Source organism: Ixodes scapularis, unplaced genomic scaffold (genome assembly GCF_016920785.2).
Source record: "Ixodes scapularis isolate PalLabHiFi unplaced genomic scaffold, ASM1692078v2 PGA_scaffold24__2_contigs__length_7659602, whole genome shotgun sequence".
NCBI lineage: Eukaryota > Metazoa > Arthropoda > Arachnida > Ixodida > Ixodidae > Ixodes > Ixodes scapularis.
This window is the reverse complement of record NW_024609851.1, coordinates 5,650,498-5,670,260: the sequence shown is the minus strand read 5'-3', so window position 1 is coordinate 5,670,260 and position 19,763 is coordinate 5,650,498. Positions and strand designations below refer to the sequence as shown.

Sequence of the window (19,763 nt, the reverse complement as noted above, 5' to 3'; positions counted from 1 at the left end):
ATGAAGATTTCTACCCATCACGCAAGGCTGATTTCCGTGGTCTCCCCTTGGTGGGTCCTCGGCACTCCAGCCCGGTGGCGCTTCCGTCGACAACAGCCTCGGCAATCACTACAAATGACAAAACGTTCCGGCCGTTCGGCCATGGGCTCGGCAACAATCGTGGAGCGATGTCCACTAAACTGTTACTCTTCGTTATACAGACACTGTGCTTCCCGGAACATGGCCCCTCCCAACCCGTTCAACTGCCCGAGCCAGTTCCCGCTACTATCTTCAGGAGGAATACGCCTTTCGGGACTATGAAGATTTCGACTCATTACGCAAGGCTGATTTCCGTGGTCTCCTCCGGGTGGACCCTCGGCACTCCAGCACGGTGGCGCTTCCATCGACAACAGCCTCGGCAATCACTACAAAAGATCACACGTTCCGGCTGTTCGCCCATGGGCTCGGCGACAAACGTGGAGCGATGACCACTAAACTGTTACTCTTCGTTATACTGGTTGGTGAACCGAAATCGTTTCCCTCTCTGAAGTGTACCTATATCTACGTTCTGCCGAGCGCACGGTCATGACTAGTTGCTATTTGGAAATGGCTGCTCTTATGTACATGTGGTGACATTGAATCCAACCCGGGACCCCTCACTAAGACACAAAGCGAAGAACTTTTGTTAAGTATTCACATGATTGTACAGAAACTTGACACCGGACGGACTGCTCTGATAGACCAAGTAAAAGTACTCGGAGAAAAGCGGACGCAAACGGACATACTCGTAGCTAGTATGTCCTCCCGAGTCACAAACCTCAAAGCTCAGCTTGCTCCATTGAAGTTAAATCCTGCGCCAGTTCGTGCTGAGGATACTAGAACCAGTGTCATCGAATCTCAACTGAGGCAGCTAGAAGCACGCTGCGACGACGCAGAAAGTCGCTCGCGCAAGTGTAACTTGCTGTTTTATGGTCTTCCTGACGAGGCAACAAAAACCTGGGCTGATTCAGAGCAGCTCGTCCGCTCAGTGTGCGCCGAAAAACTTGGTACTGAGTTGGATGATATTGCCATAGAAAGAGCACATCGCCTTGGCTCCTTCAGCCCCGAAAAACAAAGGCCCATCATTGTAAAGTTTTTTTTCTTCAAAAACGTACAAACCATTCTTTCGGCCGGTTTCAAACTGAAGGGCACTACTACATCTACAGGTTTTACTTGAGCTAGTTGGTACATACTTGAATATGGTCAGCTGAACAATTACAAATTAGAAAAAACCGTGAGAGGAAATACATACACACCGCTGACTATCAACTTGCTGCCTCTAATACTAATTGAAGCTCTGGCCAGCGAAGACAGTGCTCAACTGTGCGTGAGCACCCCGTCTATCACAATCCACCCGAAAGAAAAACAATACTTGGGACGTGGCACGAGCCGCATAACACCCTGATGGGGGCATCGCGCGGACATGGCGGATGGCTGTCATCACTAGCTGTAGTGAAGGGAAAAAAAGGAAGACGAAATATTAAAGGCAGCAATTTAATAGTCAGCGGTGTGTATGTATTTCCTCTCACGGTTTTTTTCTAATTTGTAATTGTTCAGCCTACCATATTCAATTACTACATCTATTGGCGAAGACTTTAGGGCAAACGTACGTGTTGCCAGAAGGGAACTGCTTGCATTAGTGAAACCAAAAAAGTGTCGCTTTAGGCTCCAATTTGAAAAGCTAGATACGGACAAAAATTGTTTTGTTTATGATTTTACTAACCAATGTGTCATTCCCCGGAGCGAATAGCAACCCAAGGAGAAAAAGCACGTCTCTTCAGCTCCATCTTCTTCGGCAATAAAGCGAGCTGACGAAACATTCTGCTTTTACTCGGTTTTGTTTACTAACACAAGGAGCTTGCTTCTTAAACGTGACAATCTGTATTCATTTATCGATTCATTGGAAGCCGATTTCGTCCTTCTAACCGAAACGTGGCTGACCACCGAGGTTCATGACTTTGAAATATTTCCTTCGAATATGAATTATGAAATATACAGATGCGATACTATTAACATAAGGGGCGGGGGAGTACTGATAGCGATAAGCAACCGCTTGTCATCGTCGTTATTGGTTACAGCGACTGGCTTGGAGATGGTTTGGATTCATATTTCATCACCTTCAACACAGATACTGCTTGGTCTTTGCTAGAGACCACCTGACATGAGTAGAGATTTTGTTCCTTTCTTACACGAGTGTCTTAGCAACTTATGCTCAAAATTTTCAAGAGCAACTCCTATACTTCTCGGAGATTTTAACTATCCCGCCATTAACTGGGACACCTTATCTACCAGCAATATTGAATCAAAACAATTTATAATAATAATAATCTTTATTTTTGTTGGGTGTCCAAAAACAGCACAAGGCCTAAATAGTGGTACACCGCTCGTCATCAAGGATAAATGCAGGCAACAAAACAAGGTCGTGACTATGTACAAATAATTGACTCAAGCCTATGTCGAAAAACAATCAGGTCACTAAAGATATCTACAGCAGATTGATCCAGTTTGTTAAATTCAAGTTGCATTCTTGTTAGTGGTGACGCGACATTCAAAGCAGACGGGTAAAAAGGACTTTGAAATCTATTGGACCGCAAGCGAGCGTGAAAACAGACAGTGCTTAAAAAAAGTGGTGAGTCAACAGCACCGTTTACAACCTTATGTAAAAACATTAGATCACGTAATCGTCTTCTATCGAGTAACGTACACAACCCAAGTTTTTTAAGTAATTGTTCGTAGCTGTAGTAGCAAGTACGGTCGAAATATCTGTCGTAAATTATGCCTATGAAGCGTTTTTGGACACGCTCAATACAGCATGATGCAGTGAGGTTAATGCAGTTCCATACAGAAGAAGCATACTCCAGCTTCGTACGCACTAGGCAACAAAATAAACGCACAAGACAAACAGGCGAAGAAAACTTTCTCGTGAAACGAGATATCGCCCCGAGGTTTCTAAAAGAGGCGTTGCAGATAGTTAAAACGTGATGATTAAAATTTAACGATGAATCAATAAAAATTCCAAGATCACGAATGACGGAGACTCGGGTGATGACGCTGCCACCTATTGTGTAGGAAAATGCAAGCGAATCACGCTTTCTAGTGAGAGACATTGTTCTTGTTTTTTGTTCGTTCAGTGGAAGATAATTCTTTGCACACCACTGTGAAATTTGCAATGCGTCCTCCTGAAGAAGTACGCAATCGGAGTGAGATTGTACACGTCGAAACAGTTTGATGTCATCCGCATACAAGAGCACTTTTGAATTTTTCGCACAGAGCAAAATGTCATTCACAAACATCAAAAATAATAGTGGACCCAGGTTGCTTCCTTGGGGTACTCCAGAAGGCGATGAAAAATAATCGGACATAGATCCTGACACACGAACATAATTTGTACGACATGTAAGATAAATTTTGAACCATTGGCAGTAAGTCAAGCACAAACCATAGCTATCTAGTTTCGTCAGAAGTGTGCTGTGATTAACCTTGTCGAATGCCTTCGTCATATCAAAGTATATTACGTCTACTTGCTCGCGGTTGCAAACCAATGGAACGGCATAATCTAAAAAAGAGCATAGATTGGTTTCAACCGACTTACCCTTCAGAAATCCATGTTGTTCTGGGTTCATTTTATGTCTAAAGTGCCTGTACAGACGTTTATGCATTACCATTTCAAAAACTTTGGAAAAACTGCACAACAATGAAACGGGACGATAGTTGTTTACAGTACTAGGGTCCCCTGCTTTATGAATCGGAACAACAACAGAGCGTTTCCAGATAGAAGGAAATATTCCTGAATGTATCGATAAATTAAATATGTGTAATAAGACAGGAGTTAGCAGTTCGGCACAGCCTTTCACAATAAAACTTGGAATTCCATCGGAACCAGCAGACAGCTTCGATTTCATATTACGAATGCTTTCCCTGATTTCAGGTTCGTCAATTGGGATAAAAGACAGAAAATCAGATGTGCCATGGCACGTCGCGTTATTGTCAGGGACAGATGCTGATGAAAAACATAATTTAAAATGCTCAGCAAACATGTTGGCAATTTCAATTGAATCACACGTATAGCCAGAACTATTTCGCATCGGTGCCACGCTATTATTCCGCTTCTTTTTTGTCGGTACATATTTCCAAAAGTTGTGAGGCTTGGCGTACATGTCAGACTCAAGCCCATGCAAATGTGCACTTTCGTCTTTTTTAAAAAGCCATTTTGCCAAAGCACGACACTCACTAAATTTTGCGTACCACTTCTCCAATCCCGACCTTTTAAAAAGACGGTGATAATGAAGCTTACGTCTCAAGCAACTTCTTAATTCCTTTGAGAACCACGCAGGGTACTTGTTTAGTCTCGAAACACGTTTAGGCACGAAGTCATTTATCGCGCTCGAGACTACTTCTGTAAGTGCCTCAGCAGCTGAATCAGCGCACTTGTTATTCAGGATAGGTTTCCAGTCATAGCACTGAAAGTACTTGTACATATTCAAGTAATCGCCACTGCTGTACAGTATGTACTCATAGCTGCATAGGGCCTGTTTACGCAGCGGAAAACAAAATGACAGAGCGAAAGGCGGATGGAAATGGTCAACACGTGTTAAGGGGTCAGTGATTGGCGAAATATAGTTGATTGGAGTAGAAACTAATACAAGGTCAAGCACATTTCCCGCTGAATTCTGGATGGTGTTACGTTGTTCAAACCCATTAAAATAAATAAAGTCAAACAGGCTCGAAGCTTTCAGTCTGGTCACATCGCTCGTAATCAAGTTATAATTGACCAGCCAGTCAATTCCAGGTAGATTAAAATCCCCATATATATGCACACGAAACTTTGTCACGTCTAGCTTCCATTCTAAATCCCTAAAATGACGTGCAAAAACGTCCGAGCTAAGGTGTGGCGGAAAGTAGTAGTTACCTATTAAAAAATTAAGCCCATCACGGCACGTCACCTCGATCCATACACATTCCGAGTACAATTCAAGATCGTACCTTCTCCTTGCACACAGAGAAGTGTCAACGGCCGTTAAAACACCTCCCCCATATCGCTGTCGCGTGGCGGCATAATCTCGGTCTTTCCGAAATACTGAATAACACGGAGGAAAATACTGAGAGCTGGGGATAGTGTCCTCGACCCACGTTTCAGTAAGGGAGATGATAGTGTACGAATTACCTATAACTCCGGACAAGAACTCGGATGACTTCGTCCTAAGACCACGAACATTCTGGTAATAAAGCGTGCACTCCATGGTACCTGATTATGCGTTTACATCGACCGAGGTGTCCGTGTCCGAGAGTTCTTTAAGAATGCCGAAAAAAGGGCGAAAAAGGCACCCTGCCGTCCAAATGTCAGGTGTGTTGATTTCGTCAAAGTCATCGTTCTCGACCAACACATGAAAAGAGGCGTAACTATCATGTTTAGTTGCAAGCTTGGTGCACTTCATCCACTTGCCTTTGAGAACACCAGCCAGGGATTCCGTAATGTCCGATTCAGTCGTATGTGGATTCAACCGGGAAATGAAGAGCGCTCGACGTCTTGGTTGGCGCGGCACGCAGCTCAGCTTGCTGACGGTGTTCCTTCCTTCGGTAGGCTTGACCCTTTTCTTTCGCGTGAATGTCTGGAATCCTTCGGCGTCCACGTCATTCCTCTTTGGTTCAGGTTGAGTGGCCGTTGCCAAATTTGAGCGTTGTGGTAAACGAATGGGTTTAGTTGATTGTCTGCCAATACCATCATCGTCGGTGTTTGTTGTAGACTTGCTCGGATTTTTCAAGGCAGCAGCGAAGTTACTTGATTGTCCAGCTGGCAAACCTTGCACTTCCAACGGTGTGCTCGCTTTGCGCAGCAGTTCCGTGTTTTCCGAAAGCCGCAGACGCAATGCCTCGTTGTCTGCTTTTAGCATTTTCACGTCTTTCGCTAGTGCATCGATTTTGTTGCAAAGCTGGGCAACAAGCATGTGAAGACTGACCTCGGTAACGGACGATTCATGGTTGGCGAGCGAACCAGTTTCTTCCATTGAAATGGACGAGTGGGCGTCACCAACCTTCGTTTCCTGAGAGTCCAGGCGCTTCACACACGTAGAGCACTTGTAGCTGCTGACACCGTTCACCATGAGCAGGTCGTAATCCCCTTCAACCACGTTGATGCATTTGCAGTGAAATCTGGGCCTGCAGGTCCCGGAGCAAGCAAGAAACTGCTGCCTTCCATAGAAGGGGGCGGAGCAGCTCCCGCACACGTCCTTACTGCCCGTCATTCCGAGCAGGATGCGTGTTTATGGATATGTGTTTAGATTTCAACCTCCAGCAGCTTATTAATGAACCAACAAGAAGCACTGTTCAGAGAAGCAACATACTGGACCTTTGTCTTTCTACAGATCCTAGTATTATTATTAACCTTTCATTACTTCCTGGGCTCAGTGATCACCTCATAGCACATTTTAATTTTTCCTTCCCTATTAAATGCAAATGCCCTCACAAAAAACAAAATAGAGATTATAGTAAAGCTGACTACGCTTCAATTAACGCAGAATTAGCAATCTTTTATGAACAATTTCGTGAAACATTTCGCTTGCGCACAGTTGAACAAAATGTGATCCAATTTAAAAATAAGTTATCCTTTTTAGCCCGGAAATGCGTACCCCTTCTTAATATTGAAATCAACGGACACAATCCATGGTTTACTAAAGCAATTAGAAGAATAGGCAACAAAAAGAAGAGGTTCTTTAAAAGAGTTAAGCTATCACCCGCCAATAAGGAAGCACGGAATGAATATGAAGAATGTGAAAAATTATCCAGGCAAGAAATTACAAAAGCTAAATTAAAATTTTATGAAAACGCCCTATTAAAAGTATTGTCTAATAATCCTAAACAGTTCTGGAATATGATCAATCCTAAACCTCTCACCCGTCTCGCTTTCACTGACATCGAAGGACTGGCTCTAACTGACAAGCAGTGTGCTGATTGCCTAAATAAACATTTTTGTTCTGTATTTACCAACAAAAACATTAACACTGTTCCGAAGCTTCATATTCCTAATGAGCCACATATGGAAGCGATTACTATTAACCCGTTCGATGTCCTAAAAACTATTGAAAACCGGAAACTTACCTCAAGTACAAGGGATGACGTCATCAATTCCAAGATACTATTCAACACCAAACACATATCATCTCTCTTCCTGTCTGACATTTTCCGTGAATCCCTTGCTTCTGGTTACATTCCCCTTGACTGGAAAATCTCCCGTGTCATCTCTATTCACAAGTCCGGAGACCGAAATTCACCTCTTAATTATTGCCCCATATCGCTCATTAGTATCCCGTCCAAAATTATCAAACAGATAATATTTTCAGACGTCATAAAATACGTTGATTCCAATAACCTTCTCAACATTAATCAACATGGATTTAGGAAAGGACTATCATGTGAAACGTAACTCCTAGAATTTGTGCATAACGTTCACTCTAACCTTGACTATAAAAAGCAAGTCGATGCCATCTTTCTTGAAGTTAGAAAAGCCTTCGATAGAGTACCTCATAATCGTCTTTTGACCGAACTTCATTATTTTAAAATGGATCCCCTTATCATCGCCTGGATATCACAATTTCTTTCTGGTCGCTCTCAATACACCGTCGCAAATAACTCCAAGTCATCTCGAACTAACATAACATCAGGCGTCCCTCAAGGAAGGTACTCGGACCACTTCTTTTTCTAATCTACATTAATGAACTCCCTTTTTGTGTCTCTTCCACCATCCGCCGTTTTGCAAATGACTGCGTAATTTATCGCACAATCACGAATACTGACGATCATTCCTCCCTGCAAACTGACTTATCATCGATTGCCCATTGATGTGACACGTGGCAGATGTCGTTGAACTTAGACAAATGCAAAGTGCTAACCTTTTACTCGTATTTTGTCACTATCTTCTTACACCTACAATATTAACGACACTGTACTCAGTAGTGTTTCATCCTACAAATTTCTTGGTCTTCATATAACAAGCGATTTAACATGGACCACTCATATTAATTACGTGATCGCTAAAGCAAATATCACACTGGGTTTTCTACGAAGGAACTTAAGACTCGCGCCCCCTCAAGTGAAACAGATCGCATAATTAAATTTAGTCCGCCCCGAGCTAGAGTACGCTGCATCCGTATGGTCCCCGTGGCAGAACTACCTTAAACGAGAACTTGAAAGTGTGCAAAACAGAGGTTTGAGATTCATTTATACTGATCATTCTTTTTACACTAGCGTTTCTGGTACGCGAGAGTGAGCGAATCTTCCTGACCTCACTTTAAGAGGGAAGATATCTCGATTGACGCAGTTTTTCAAGATCTACCACCACAACCCTACGCTTAGAAAAATTTTACTCCCACGTCCCATTTAGTTTTCCCCAAGACTAGACAACAGCTGTAAAATAGAGCCTATATTTGCCTCCACGACCTCCTACGCCAATTCTTTTCTTCCTCTGACAATATTAGAATGGAATGCTTTACCTGATAGCATAATTACAACTAACAATGTGGACGTATTTAAAAAGCTACTAGGTGAACATTTAGATCCCTGTGCAAATAATGCTGAGTCTTAACATGTTAATATCGTGCCCTACGTTTACTTTTTTTTTATTATTTTTTTGTGTTTATTTGTATTTTTATTGGTGCTCACGGGTTTGTATTACTATGCTTTATATTGAAATGTTCAGTTTGTCATTCACTGTGTTGCTGCTCACGAGCTTGTATTACAGTTTTTACATTGAAACTATTAGTGTCCCATCCCTTGTGAAATGCCCTGTAACGGGGCCTTCAAGGTATTATGAAATACATAAATAAATAAATCTGATCAAGAAATACCTAGATTTCTTGACGATAAACGGAGTGCAGCAGTCATTCTCAACTCCGAACCATCCTGCAATGAACGGTTTGGCAAAATCCTTCGTGGAATATTCAGCAAGTCTGTTAATGCAAGCCTGAGGTCGGGGATGACCATGAAAGAGGCATGTTATAACTTGGTGGTGGCATACTGGATGCCCCGCCCATGACAGCTGCCTCAACAGCTGCCAAAATATTGAGAGGAGAATAGGTTTGCTCGAGATTCAACCTTTTAGGCCATCAATACCCGATGTGGTGCAATTAAAAGAGGCGAAGTAAAATACCTCGTGCAACTCCAAAAAAAGACACTTACAACAAAACCGGTGGCAATCAGTTCGTTGAACAACGTTACATCGACACGCCATGTTTTATCGACATATTGCTTCATCCATAAATCGATTCAATGACAGTTTAGATCAGCTCTTTCGTAATGAGGTGCATCAGACTTTCGCCTCACAGTTACGTGTACGGGTGGGTCTAGTGGGTTAATTTATGTTTGTGTAATGAGCCGCCAGAGACTCTCGACGGGAAGCGTTCTAAACGGGTCCGCCAGATTGGTTAACGCGCACCACAGTAATACGCGCGCGACGAAATATCCTTTCCGCGTACAATTTGTGTATCCAGTACAATAAAACGCGTGTTCATGTAACGTGTTGCCATTAAAAGTTCTCCAAGAAACGTAGTTCCACCGAACAATGTTTCGACAAGACAATAGGGACCGCAGAACGACCAGGTCTGAATAAAAGTCTAGAAAAAAAGCAGAAAAAGGCCGAAACCAATCGTCGTCCGAGCTCTTGAAAACGAAACATCCAACCATTCGCCCAAAGCACGGGAATATCTACGAACTGCACATTGAACAGCTAAGACATTTACCCAAGAAAAAAGGGGGAATATCAACGTATCCAGACGATAGCCCCAGGCGCGCAAACATATCGAGAAAGTTCCCCATTCCCGCAGCCTAAATAAGACAAATGGTTCACGTTAACCGATTTTCCTTGACGGCTTTCCAAGCAGAAATCAAGACTGAAGGAACGATTCTGCATTTCCGGGCGGCAGGCTCATCAAACTCTCCAGCCACACCGCTTAATGGCACACGTGACGAAGACACAGGGGGCAGCCCTTCATCTTCTCAAAAATTCAACTCCAACACTGCAGCTACCTTTGCGGCTTTGCCTGTGGAAACATTAAGTTTTTTTTTATTTTTTTTAAAGGGATATTTTTGTGTATTACGGGCGTGTCCGCCGTCTATGGCGAACACGACCTATTGAGTGAAAATAACGACACATGCAAACCGCGACACCGGAAAGGGAGATCCGACAACCGCTCCACGATGAATCACGGGACGCTAGAGCCACAGACTGGGCGTCTTCGCAGACCAGGAAAGACGTTCCTTGTAACACTAACCCATTGTAACCAAACTGTTATATGCGTATATATATATACAAGGTGTTTTTTTAAGATGAGAAGATTTGTTTAAAAAAAGCCGTGAAAGTTACACTTACGCCGCTTGTGGTGGTGAGTATACGGTCAGGGGGACATTATGTGGGTGGCTAATGTTTGCAATAATTCGGCTAATTAATTAAAATTCGTTAATTAACTTTTTAAATAATGAAAATCGGCATATGGTTTCAATTAGAAATTTGCCGAAAGTCATCGAAAGCACTAAATCAGTAATTTTCAGAAATACTTTCAGCGCATGAGAAGTGTAGTAGTGCCCTAAAGTTACCACTCGTGGGGCAGGTACAAGGCTAGCGGTTGTGGTAAGGGGCCCGCGCGTTTTTTCCTTCGCTTATCTAGTCCCAGCCTTGTACCTGCCCCACGAGTGGTATTTTAGTGCACTACTACGCTTCTCACGCGCTCAAAATCTTTCTGAAAGTGACTGATATAGTGGTTTTCGGCGACGCGAATCAAGTTTCTGATTGGAACCATCTGTCTATTTTTATTTATTAAAACGTTTATTAATGAATTTTAATTCTCCAGCCAGCCGATCGTTACGATGAGCCCCTCTACTATGTCCCGCGTATAGCTCACCTGCACAAACCGCATATATGCAACTTTCACTGATTTTTTTTTTTAATAAATCTGTTAAGCTTAAAAAAACACCCTTTACATATATATATATATATACCAGCATTATCTGTTTTTAACCACTATATCTAAACCACCACTGTTGTAAACCAACTCAGACCGCGTGCATTGCCTCTGTGCCCGCCGGCAAAATGTCACCATTCACTGGGTACAGAGGCATTCCGGAGCACACCTTAACATAAAAACACAACAATATCGCCACTTCACATGCCTGTTTTGATTATCCTTCCATTGACAGAGCTAGCCTCGACGTTCAAGGTGGCATACTGCCTGGAAACGCAGAGATCTGCCCACTCGAAAAGATACCGAGCGAAGAAGATTGCCCTGGCACGCCTAGAATTTGGGGCCTACCCCTCGGTCACTGCATATCCGCTCCTCACGCCATCACGCTCCGACAAAAACTGGGCAGATCTATCCTCTCCGTGCAAACAAAACCACAACTAAAGGGCACGGGACTAGCCTACTGCCACCACCAGTACACGCTGATCGCACAAGACTACGCCAGACATGTGGTTCCTGCTTTCGGTCTGCCCGCTATACTAGGAGCCCCGAACTCGCGCACTGGACGCCATCCAACAGTATTCACGCCCTACCTCGCTGCGCGCCTTGGCTAGACCGGACCCCTCCACCCTTAAAGCAACCGCCACAAAACACTGGCGATCGCTGCGTGGGTTGCTCCAGGATCCTGGAGCTCAACACGTCGGCAGCAGGATTCGCCTTTTCACGGCAGCGTTTTAAAGAAATCAATGTAAAATAAACGTTTAACAGTACCACCGCCGGAGCGCTGAGGAGTGATAGACGAAGTACAGACGATGCACGAATTGGAAGCTAGTGAGTGAGCAAAACTTTCGAGAAATAACTCAGAAACGTGTTCAAGAGGCGTCGCAGCACCCACAGCGGCTCCAGAATGGTAGCGTAAAACTCTAGCACCAGTCTCGCTGTGACACACGTAACGGAATAGCATAATTGAACTTACGCTTCATTTTCTAGGACACGTGGTGCATAGCTAATGCTATCTAGAATAAGAGGCCTGCGCATTGGCATCCCAATCATGGTCACTAGTGGATCCCCGGAACGCCGTCTGGATTGTGTCGCCCTGGCCACCAGCGCGTCATGCAGGGTCTGAGCCAGCGCGACACGAGCACACTGCGACTCTTCATGATCCTCATTGTGTTTACTGCATGGCGCGTGTTGAGATCCACTAACCTAATCGTGATGCCCTGTCAGCGAGGTGGTATTCACATAATGAGTGACATGCCGATTGCGTTGGTTCATTTAACTCCTTATTTTGACATCCAGAATTTATTTAGCTGCCCTGGGAGTGTGTACATTAAAGAAAACCTAGACGCAAGTGTTGTAACCTTCAGTACTGACTTTTTTTTCTCACAGGAATGTGTCTTAAAAAAGTTTGAGCGACTGAACAACCCCGAAGGGATGATTGCTGCGTTTGAAGGGCGTTTATTGTAATCACCTGACCAACTTGGAGCATGCATCTGAGTATAATAAAGTGGTGATAAATAAAACACTCAATAATTAGTGTGTTCATCTGCGAAAGTGTCTTTCTTCCATGCGCGTGACACAAATTCTGGATAATATGGTCGTTACACCATCTGAGACAGATGTATCATCCTTTTCATTCCAGCGGACGCTGGCGTGGCGCCCGATTGATTCTTAATATAAAATAATGCTCCTAGTGAATGAACGCCTAAAACGCCGTGCGCGCAGGCATCTCATTATCGTTCTTTAGCCAATGAGACCGCACGCTTTGAAAACAATGACGCCGAAGAGCGTGAACATAATAAATCACGCCTTTTTTTTAAGTTGTCGGTGACTGTAATATGAACAAATTAAACATGTGCAGAATATGGTCACTTATGACGAGGTGACGAAACAAAGGATAACTGAGTAAACTGAAATGTTTAATGTGGCGAACTTGTGCCCAAAACAAAGTGAACAGGAGATAACAACATAGCGTCACCGGCGTCGAAGTCGGCGTAAAAGCAGTGTTAGTGATTAGGTTGAACAAATTACGATGAGGTTGGATTAAACTGTTTATTTAATTAAAACTTTGAGGAATACGCAAATGGGCGATTATATAAAGGTTACAGTTCTAGAGCGCTCGGCGTCGTGCGATGGAATGCCCTTCTCCGTGGGCGAGGGCGGTCGCCTCCGAAGCGGTTGCTTGCGGGCAGGCACGCGGGGCTCGAGCATTCTCCAGGGACTGCATAGCAACTTCTATCCGTATAGCAACTTCTGCCTGGGAGCAGCCGGGGTCGGAGGCTACTTACGAGCTTTTGCATTCTTTTCTGATTTAAATCTCTTGATCGCTAACACTCGGCCTTCCTACTGCACAACCGCCCCCGGTTGGAATCTTGTTGGAATATGTCCCCGAACTGAGCCTCCGAATCTCAAGTCGCATTTTGCGTGTCTCCTTCGCACTTCGAGTCCGGCGACTGGTTGTCGTCGCTGCCCTCGTCACATGGAACGAAACGCTTCATCTTGTCAACAGCTGCTATTCCGTCGTAGAAGCGCTGTGAGCGTTGAGTCTCGGGGAGGTCCTGCACTCTATACCTGTCGTGGGGCAACTTTTCCTCAACAATGTATGGGCCTCTATATTTTGGACGCAGTTTCCGTGACTTTCCCGTTGCGACTGGCTCTCGCTCGAGTAACACCATATCTCCTGGTTTGTAGACAGGCGCAGCTACTCTTTTCTTGTTGTAATGTTCTCTCTGCTTTTCTTGGTCTCGGCGTATGTTCTCTATTGCCTTTTTCCGGAGCTTCAGTACGGTAGAGTCAAGCTCGTGCGCGAGCGCGCTGACGACTTCATCGCCTGTCACGTTTTGGGGGCAAAAGTTAAAAAGCAGACTGAAGGGCCTCGCTTTGGTCGCGCGGTTCAGCGTGTTGTTCATACCCCACTGGACCTGAGTCAGGGTTTCGTCCCAGTCCTTTTCATCGCTCCGTTTTGAGAGGCTGGTAATGGCGGGTGTTATCATTCTGTTATATCTCTTGACCTGCCCGTTAGCTCGGGACGTGCAGGTTGCATTTTTCACGTGGATGACGTTGACAGGACTGCAGTACTGTACGAACTGTCGTCTGGTGTACGCGGTTCCCTGGTCGGTGATCAACCTCCGCGGCGCAAACTCAAGCCTGTTTCTCTTAAAGTGCCGGGAGCCACAGGGCCAGATGAGGCCAAGCGGACCCCCGCCCAAGAGATGTTACATGGGCCAGGTTTTTAACTCCACCCGAAGCAGGAGAGGACAAGCCCAGCTCTAGGGGTGCTAAACCCCAAGAAGAAGGGCCGGTAGCAAGCCCGCTTCCGGGTAGGCAGGGCAATTCCAGGCCCTGCTGGCGTTACTCCCGGAAGCTATAAGAGAAGCGAAGGATTGTCACTCTGAGATGACTGGGCAGAGGGACCCGAACAACCCCGTGCTCCGAGGAACACGGGTAGAGCCTGGCCGCTGCACAGGGCTCAAGCAAGAGGACAAAGGCCCTCACCGATTGTCCTAGTACTGGACTTGCATAGGCCTCAGCCAGGCGGCCATCCAGTTTGGGGCAGTTATGGCGTCATACGGGCAGACGGCCCGAATTTCCTCAAGGACCTGGTCGCCACAAGTGGCGACCAGGTCCTTGAGGAAATTCCTCGCGTAGCCCGACGAAGTGTTCCTCACTGTTCGAAGGATGACGAACTTCGTGAAGCCGTCTACTGCCACAATGATGTGCGTGTTGCCACTTGTGCAGCGGACTGATGGGCCTAAATGGTCCATGTGGAGAGTGTCAAATGGTAGGGCCGCTTTTTCGATGCTGTGTAGCTTGCCTGTTTTTTTTTTTTTTTTTCCGGACGGAGCTTTGTGATAGAAAGCACTCCAGAGAGCACGCAGTTGCCTTCTCACGTACCGACGGATCCTGGGGAAGCGGTACATCTTGGTGAGCAAAGCCATGGTCTTGTCGAGAGCGACGTGTCCGTCACCGTCGTGGCACCGTCGCACAATCTGCCAGCGAGCTCCTCGTGGTACTACCCATAGTAGGCGCTCTTCTCCGTCATCGATGACTCTCTTGAAAAGCTTTCCTTCTGAGAGTGCGGACTCCTTCTCGATACGCTGCGACTCCTTCGTCGTTAAGGGCTTCTTAGGCTTTCGTTGATTCCTTGAAACGTTGGATCTGTCTGTTGAGCTAACACCAACCAATTGTCGTCGGGTAGCTCTGTCGCAAAAACACTGGCGCCGATTGCGACATCCATTTCTTCAAGCTCCGACACAGGAGCCCTGCTGAGAGCGTCGACGTGGGCCATCTTATCTCCCGGCCGATGTTCCACTTCGAACGTGTAGTCCTGTAGCCACAGATACCGCATCCTACACGTGGCACTAGGTATCTCTTCGACAGCGTGGTTCGCAAGAAGTTGCAATCCGTGACGAGAGTGAACTCGATCCCATACAAGTACGGCCGAAGGTTCTCAACTGTCCACACAACTGCTATTGCTTCGAGTTCGTAAGAGTGATATCGCTCCTCGTCTTGCGTCGTGCGGCTGCTGACGTACATAACCGGGTGCATTAACCCGTCCGCTTGTTTCTGCTCTTCCTCCGAGGACAAACTTGCAAGCCTCTGTGTGCAGCTCCGTTTTTGCACCCTGTACGTGGAGTGCCAACGTAGGCTCACTCATTAGACAGCCCTGCAGCCTCCGGAACGCAGCCTCCTGGTCGGTCGTCCAGTGCCATTCCTCTCCTTTACGAAGCAGCGTGGTTAGTGGCTTTGATATCGTGGCAAACTCAGCCACAAAGCGTCGGAAATAGCTGCACAAGCCGAGGAATCGTCGGACGTCATGGACGTTTGTCGGAACTGGAAAATCACAGATGCCCTTTAACTTGAGGTTGTTGGGTTTGATGCTCGAAGCTAAAATCTCGTATTCCAAATATGTGATTTTCCCTTAAAAGAAACAGCACTTTTTTAGGCGCAGCGTGAGACCAGCGGTCCCCAGAAGCTCGAGAACCTCACGCAGAATGGCCAACCCCTTCTCAAATGTACCCGAGGGGATCAACAAGTCGTTTATGTAGGCCACGACCTTCGTGTTCCTGAGAGAGCCGAACACAGTGTTGATCATGCGCTGGAACACGCTCGGTGCATTGACCAAGCCAAAAGGCATGCGGGTGAATTCGTACTGTCCGCCCGAGGTGAGAAACCCGGTCTTCTCTCGGCTTTCCCTGGAGCGGGGCACCTGATAGTAGCCAGATGCGAGATCGAGGCCAGTGAACAACCGTTTGTCGTGGAGCCTGTCAAGCTGGTCGTCTATCAGCGGGAGGGGATATCTGTCTCTGGTAATTTTGTTGAGGGCTCGGAGCTCAACACATAGCCGCTTCATCCCTGTCTCCTTCGCCACCAGTAGGATAAGGTTCGCAAAGTCTGAGGTTGAATCTTGGACAACACCTGCCTCCTTAAGTTCCTCGATCATGCTTCGAACAGTCTCTCTCTCTCAGAGTGCGCAAGACGACAAGGCCTATACGTTACAGGCGTGTCATTCGTGAGCTCAATTTTCATCTCGGCTACATCAGTGCTCCCGATTTCAGAAAAAGAAGTGGCAAAGCACTCACGGTATTCGCTTATCAGATCGACGAGTCCATCCCGTTGCGTTTCCGTCACGTATTCGCCCATATTGAGGTCCGTCGCCTCAATCAGGTTGTAGTGTTGTTTTTCGTCACAGCGCACACTCTCCTCCGCTGGGGTACGCTCCTCGTTGCACCACTCGGCTCGAATGAATCGTTCTCCTTCTTTAAACGTAATCTCATGATCTGCCACGTCCGCCACTGGCAGGACGTATTCTTCGTTGCAGTTCTTCTTCAGAACAGAACTCATGATGTCGTGGTCCTGATCCATCCTTCCATAGTGTCGTCGGTCAACGAAGATGTCTCCTCTTGACTCCTCGCTCGTATAGGGGGTAACAAGGCCCACATAATTTGGAGGAATTACCGCAGCCTCTTTGGCCCAGTGGCTCACTCGGCGCGGCGCAAGATCAGGCATTTGGATGTTTCGCAGGGTTCCATCTTCCTCTCCCGATTTCTCGCGCTCCTCGAAAATGCGGAGAGTGACTTTTCTGCGAATGTTCGTGACGTGCGACTGTTCCGTAAACGGCTGGCCTATGAGTAGCGAAATCACCTGGACGTCGTCAGGAACGATGTATACGTCGACGACTGCTGTTGCCTCATCCACCGTCAGTACAGCTCTTGCGCGCCCCAGTGGTGTCGTCTGTCCTGCTCCGTAGCCGCTAATCGTGAAAGGGTGGAGGAGCTTGTCATACGGGCACGCCAACGATATCGCGTCGCTCTCTCCAAGAGTCACACATTGGCTGCCCATATCCACGAAAGCGTTGACCTCCCCTCCGTTTAATCGCGGTAACATGAAATACATCCCGTTGGTGTCGGTTGGATTTTTCGGTGACTTCCCGTGCTTGCAGGCTTGGGTGAGGGCTGCTCCCGGTTTTAGAGATGTGTCCGACTTGCCAGATCTCAGGCGGCAATCTTTCGATTCATGTCCGGTTCGATTGCATATGCCACATTGAGGTCTTTTTCGAGTATTGGGGCATGCAGCAGAATAGTGTTCGTATGTAGAACAATTGAAGCAGAGGGGTTCACCTTTTTCGTTGAATGTTTGCAGGGCGTTGTTTCTGCCAATTGACGCAGTGTTCATAGGCTTCGTGTCACGAGATGTCATCGGTGGGGGTTTGCTGATCTTTGGCTGCGTCTGTCTGAAAGTGTCCACCCGTTCATCCAGTCTCTTCATACAACGCTGAAGTTTTCGGGGTTGCCCTCCCCCCGGACACTCAGCGATTGCACCATGTCCTCGACGTGCAATCCTGTCCCAACATATTCCATGCAGGCCTCGTCGTTCAAGTTGCATCGTCGTGCCTTGGCTAGCTTATCGTAAAAGTAGATCTCCATGCTTTCGTCGCGTTGTTTGCGACGTGACTCCATCTCTCTAAAAGATGCTGGAATCCGGCGCTCGATGTAAACGCTCTCTTCAGCTCGGTTTTCCACTCATCTCACGATCGCTGTGCAGTCGTGAATCCACCGTACCATGTTTTCGCCACTCCTTGTAGTTTAACGAGGGCGAAGCATGTCGTCTGCTTGTCGTTCCACCCGTAGGCAGCCGCCAGATTATCCACCCTGCTCATCCCAGCCTCCACCGTTGTCTGTGTCTTGGTCGTGGTGTCGTACACTGGCACAAGCTGGGCGCTCGCCGTGGCCAGCCGGCCGTCCGTTGCACTCGTAACGTCTGGAGTGACATGTCGTTGTTGCGTTTGCTAGAGTTGAGCAGCACAGTTCATCGCCTCACGCACCGCCGTCTGGATGGTCGCTTGCATGAATGCCTGGAAGTCGAAGGAGCCACCGCTGTCGTTCGGGGGCTGTCCTTGTGCGTTCGGCATTCCTGCGTTGCCTCCATCAGGGAGTGTTTCGTATTTCACCTCCGGCAGTGGGGCAGCGGAGTCGAGAAGGGGTGTACGCCCGGCAGGCTCGTTGCAGTCACTTGGCTCACTTTGCTTTTGTTGGCTTCGTCGCTGCCAACCACGTTGCTCGTTGAAGTGGCCTCGCTGCTTGCCGGCTGTGCGTCCTTCGTTCCCTTCCGTTTCATGATGAAGAGTTTGGTGGCCGATTGACGGTTTGGCTATTTAAAATTTATCCCACTTCTGAAATGCTAGCGATTAGGTTGAACAAGTTACGATGAGGTTGGATTAAACTGTTTATTTAATTAAAACTTTGAGGAATACACAAATGGGCTATTATATACAGCTTACAGTTCTAGAGCGGTGCTGCTTCTCGCTCGGCGTCGTCCGATGGAATGCCCTTCTCCGTGGGCGAGAGTGGTCGCCTCCAAAGCTGTTGCTTGCGGGCACGCACGCGGGGCTTGGGTTTCACGGCAGAGAGGCCCCATCTTGGGGGCTCGGGAATTCTCCAGGGACCGCATAGCAAATTCTGTCTGGGAGCAGCCGGGGTCGGAGGCCACTTACGAGCTTTTGCATTTGTTTCTGAATTAAATCTCTTGATCGCTAACAGCAGGATCAAATGGTGGAGCGAGACTGACACCGGCTCGCCATGCGAAGTCCCTTAAGTAAACGCATTTCCTTCAGGAACGATTTCCTGGAAGGTTTGGTGGCTAGAGTATTCGGACATAGAACAAGACAAAGGGTTTTTGAATTTATCAGAACATTAAACTGTAAAAAAGAAAGAAATAAAAGACGCTTAACTACCTGGAAAGAACCCTGTGCCTCCGAGCAAAGGTCAAACGCGGTAACCAATCGGCCGTGCACCCGCTCGCTTGCCGAAGCGCGTGGCAGTTGTGTCACGATTGTAGATGTGACGAAACAATGAAACAGCTGAGAAAACTGAAACGATTCAAAAGGTAAACTTGTGCGCAAAACAAAACAAAAAAAAAAAGAACAGAAGAAATCAACAGAGCGTCGCGGGCGTCGAAGTGTGCGGAACAGCAGAATCGGAAGCTAGGGCATGACTGGCTGCGGCTTGCCACGCGGAGCCCCATTTGTACACCCGTGAACTGCTGGAACATTAGGTGTGGAAGGTTTGGTGCGTAGAACATTTTAACCTGGAATCAGACAGACGGTTCTCGAATTTACTAGAACATCACATAACAGAGTCAACAAAAATGTATGGCCGCGGACAGGAATTAAACCCTGGCCTTCTGCGTGAAAAGCAAGCACGGTAACCGTTAGGCCACAGGCGCGCAGCCTACTTAGTCAGCTGCGCGCGCGGAACTATGACACATTTAAAAAAAAACGCATTTTCTTTATGCAACACA

General features: G+C 46.7%; 1 pseudogene; it reads right to left on the bottom strand.

The window, feature by feature from the left end:
• Positions 1–5,111: 5,111 nt before the first annotated feature.
• LOC120836003 lies at positions 5,112–5,963 on the bottom strand (annotated as a pseudogene).
• Between the last annotated feature and the right edge of the window lie 13,800 nt (positions 5,964–19,763).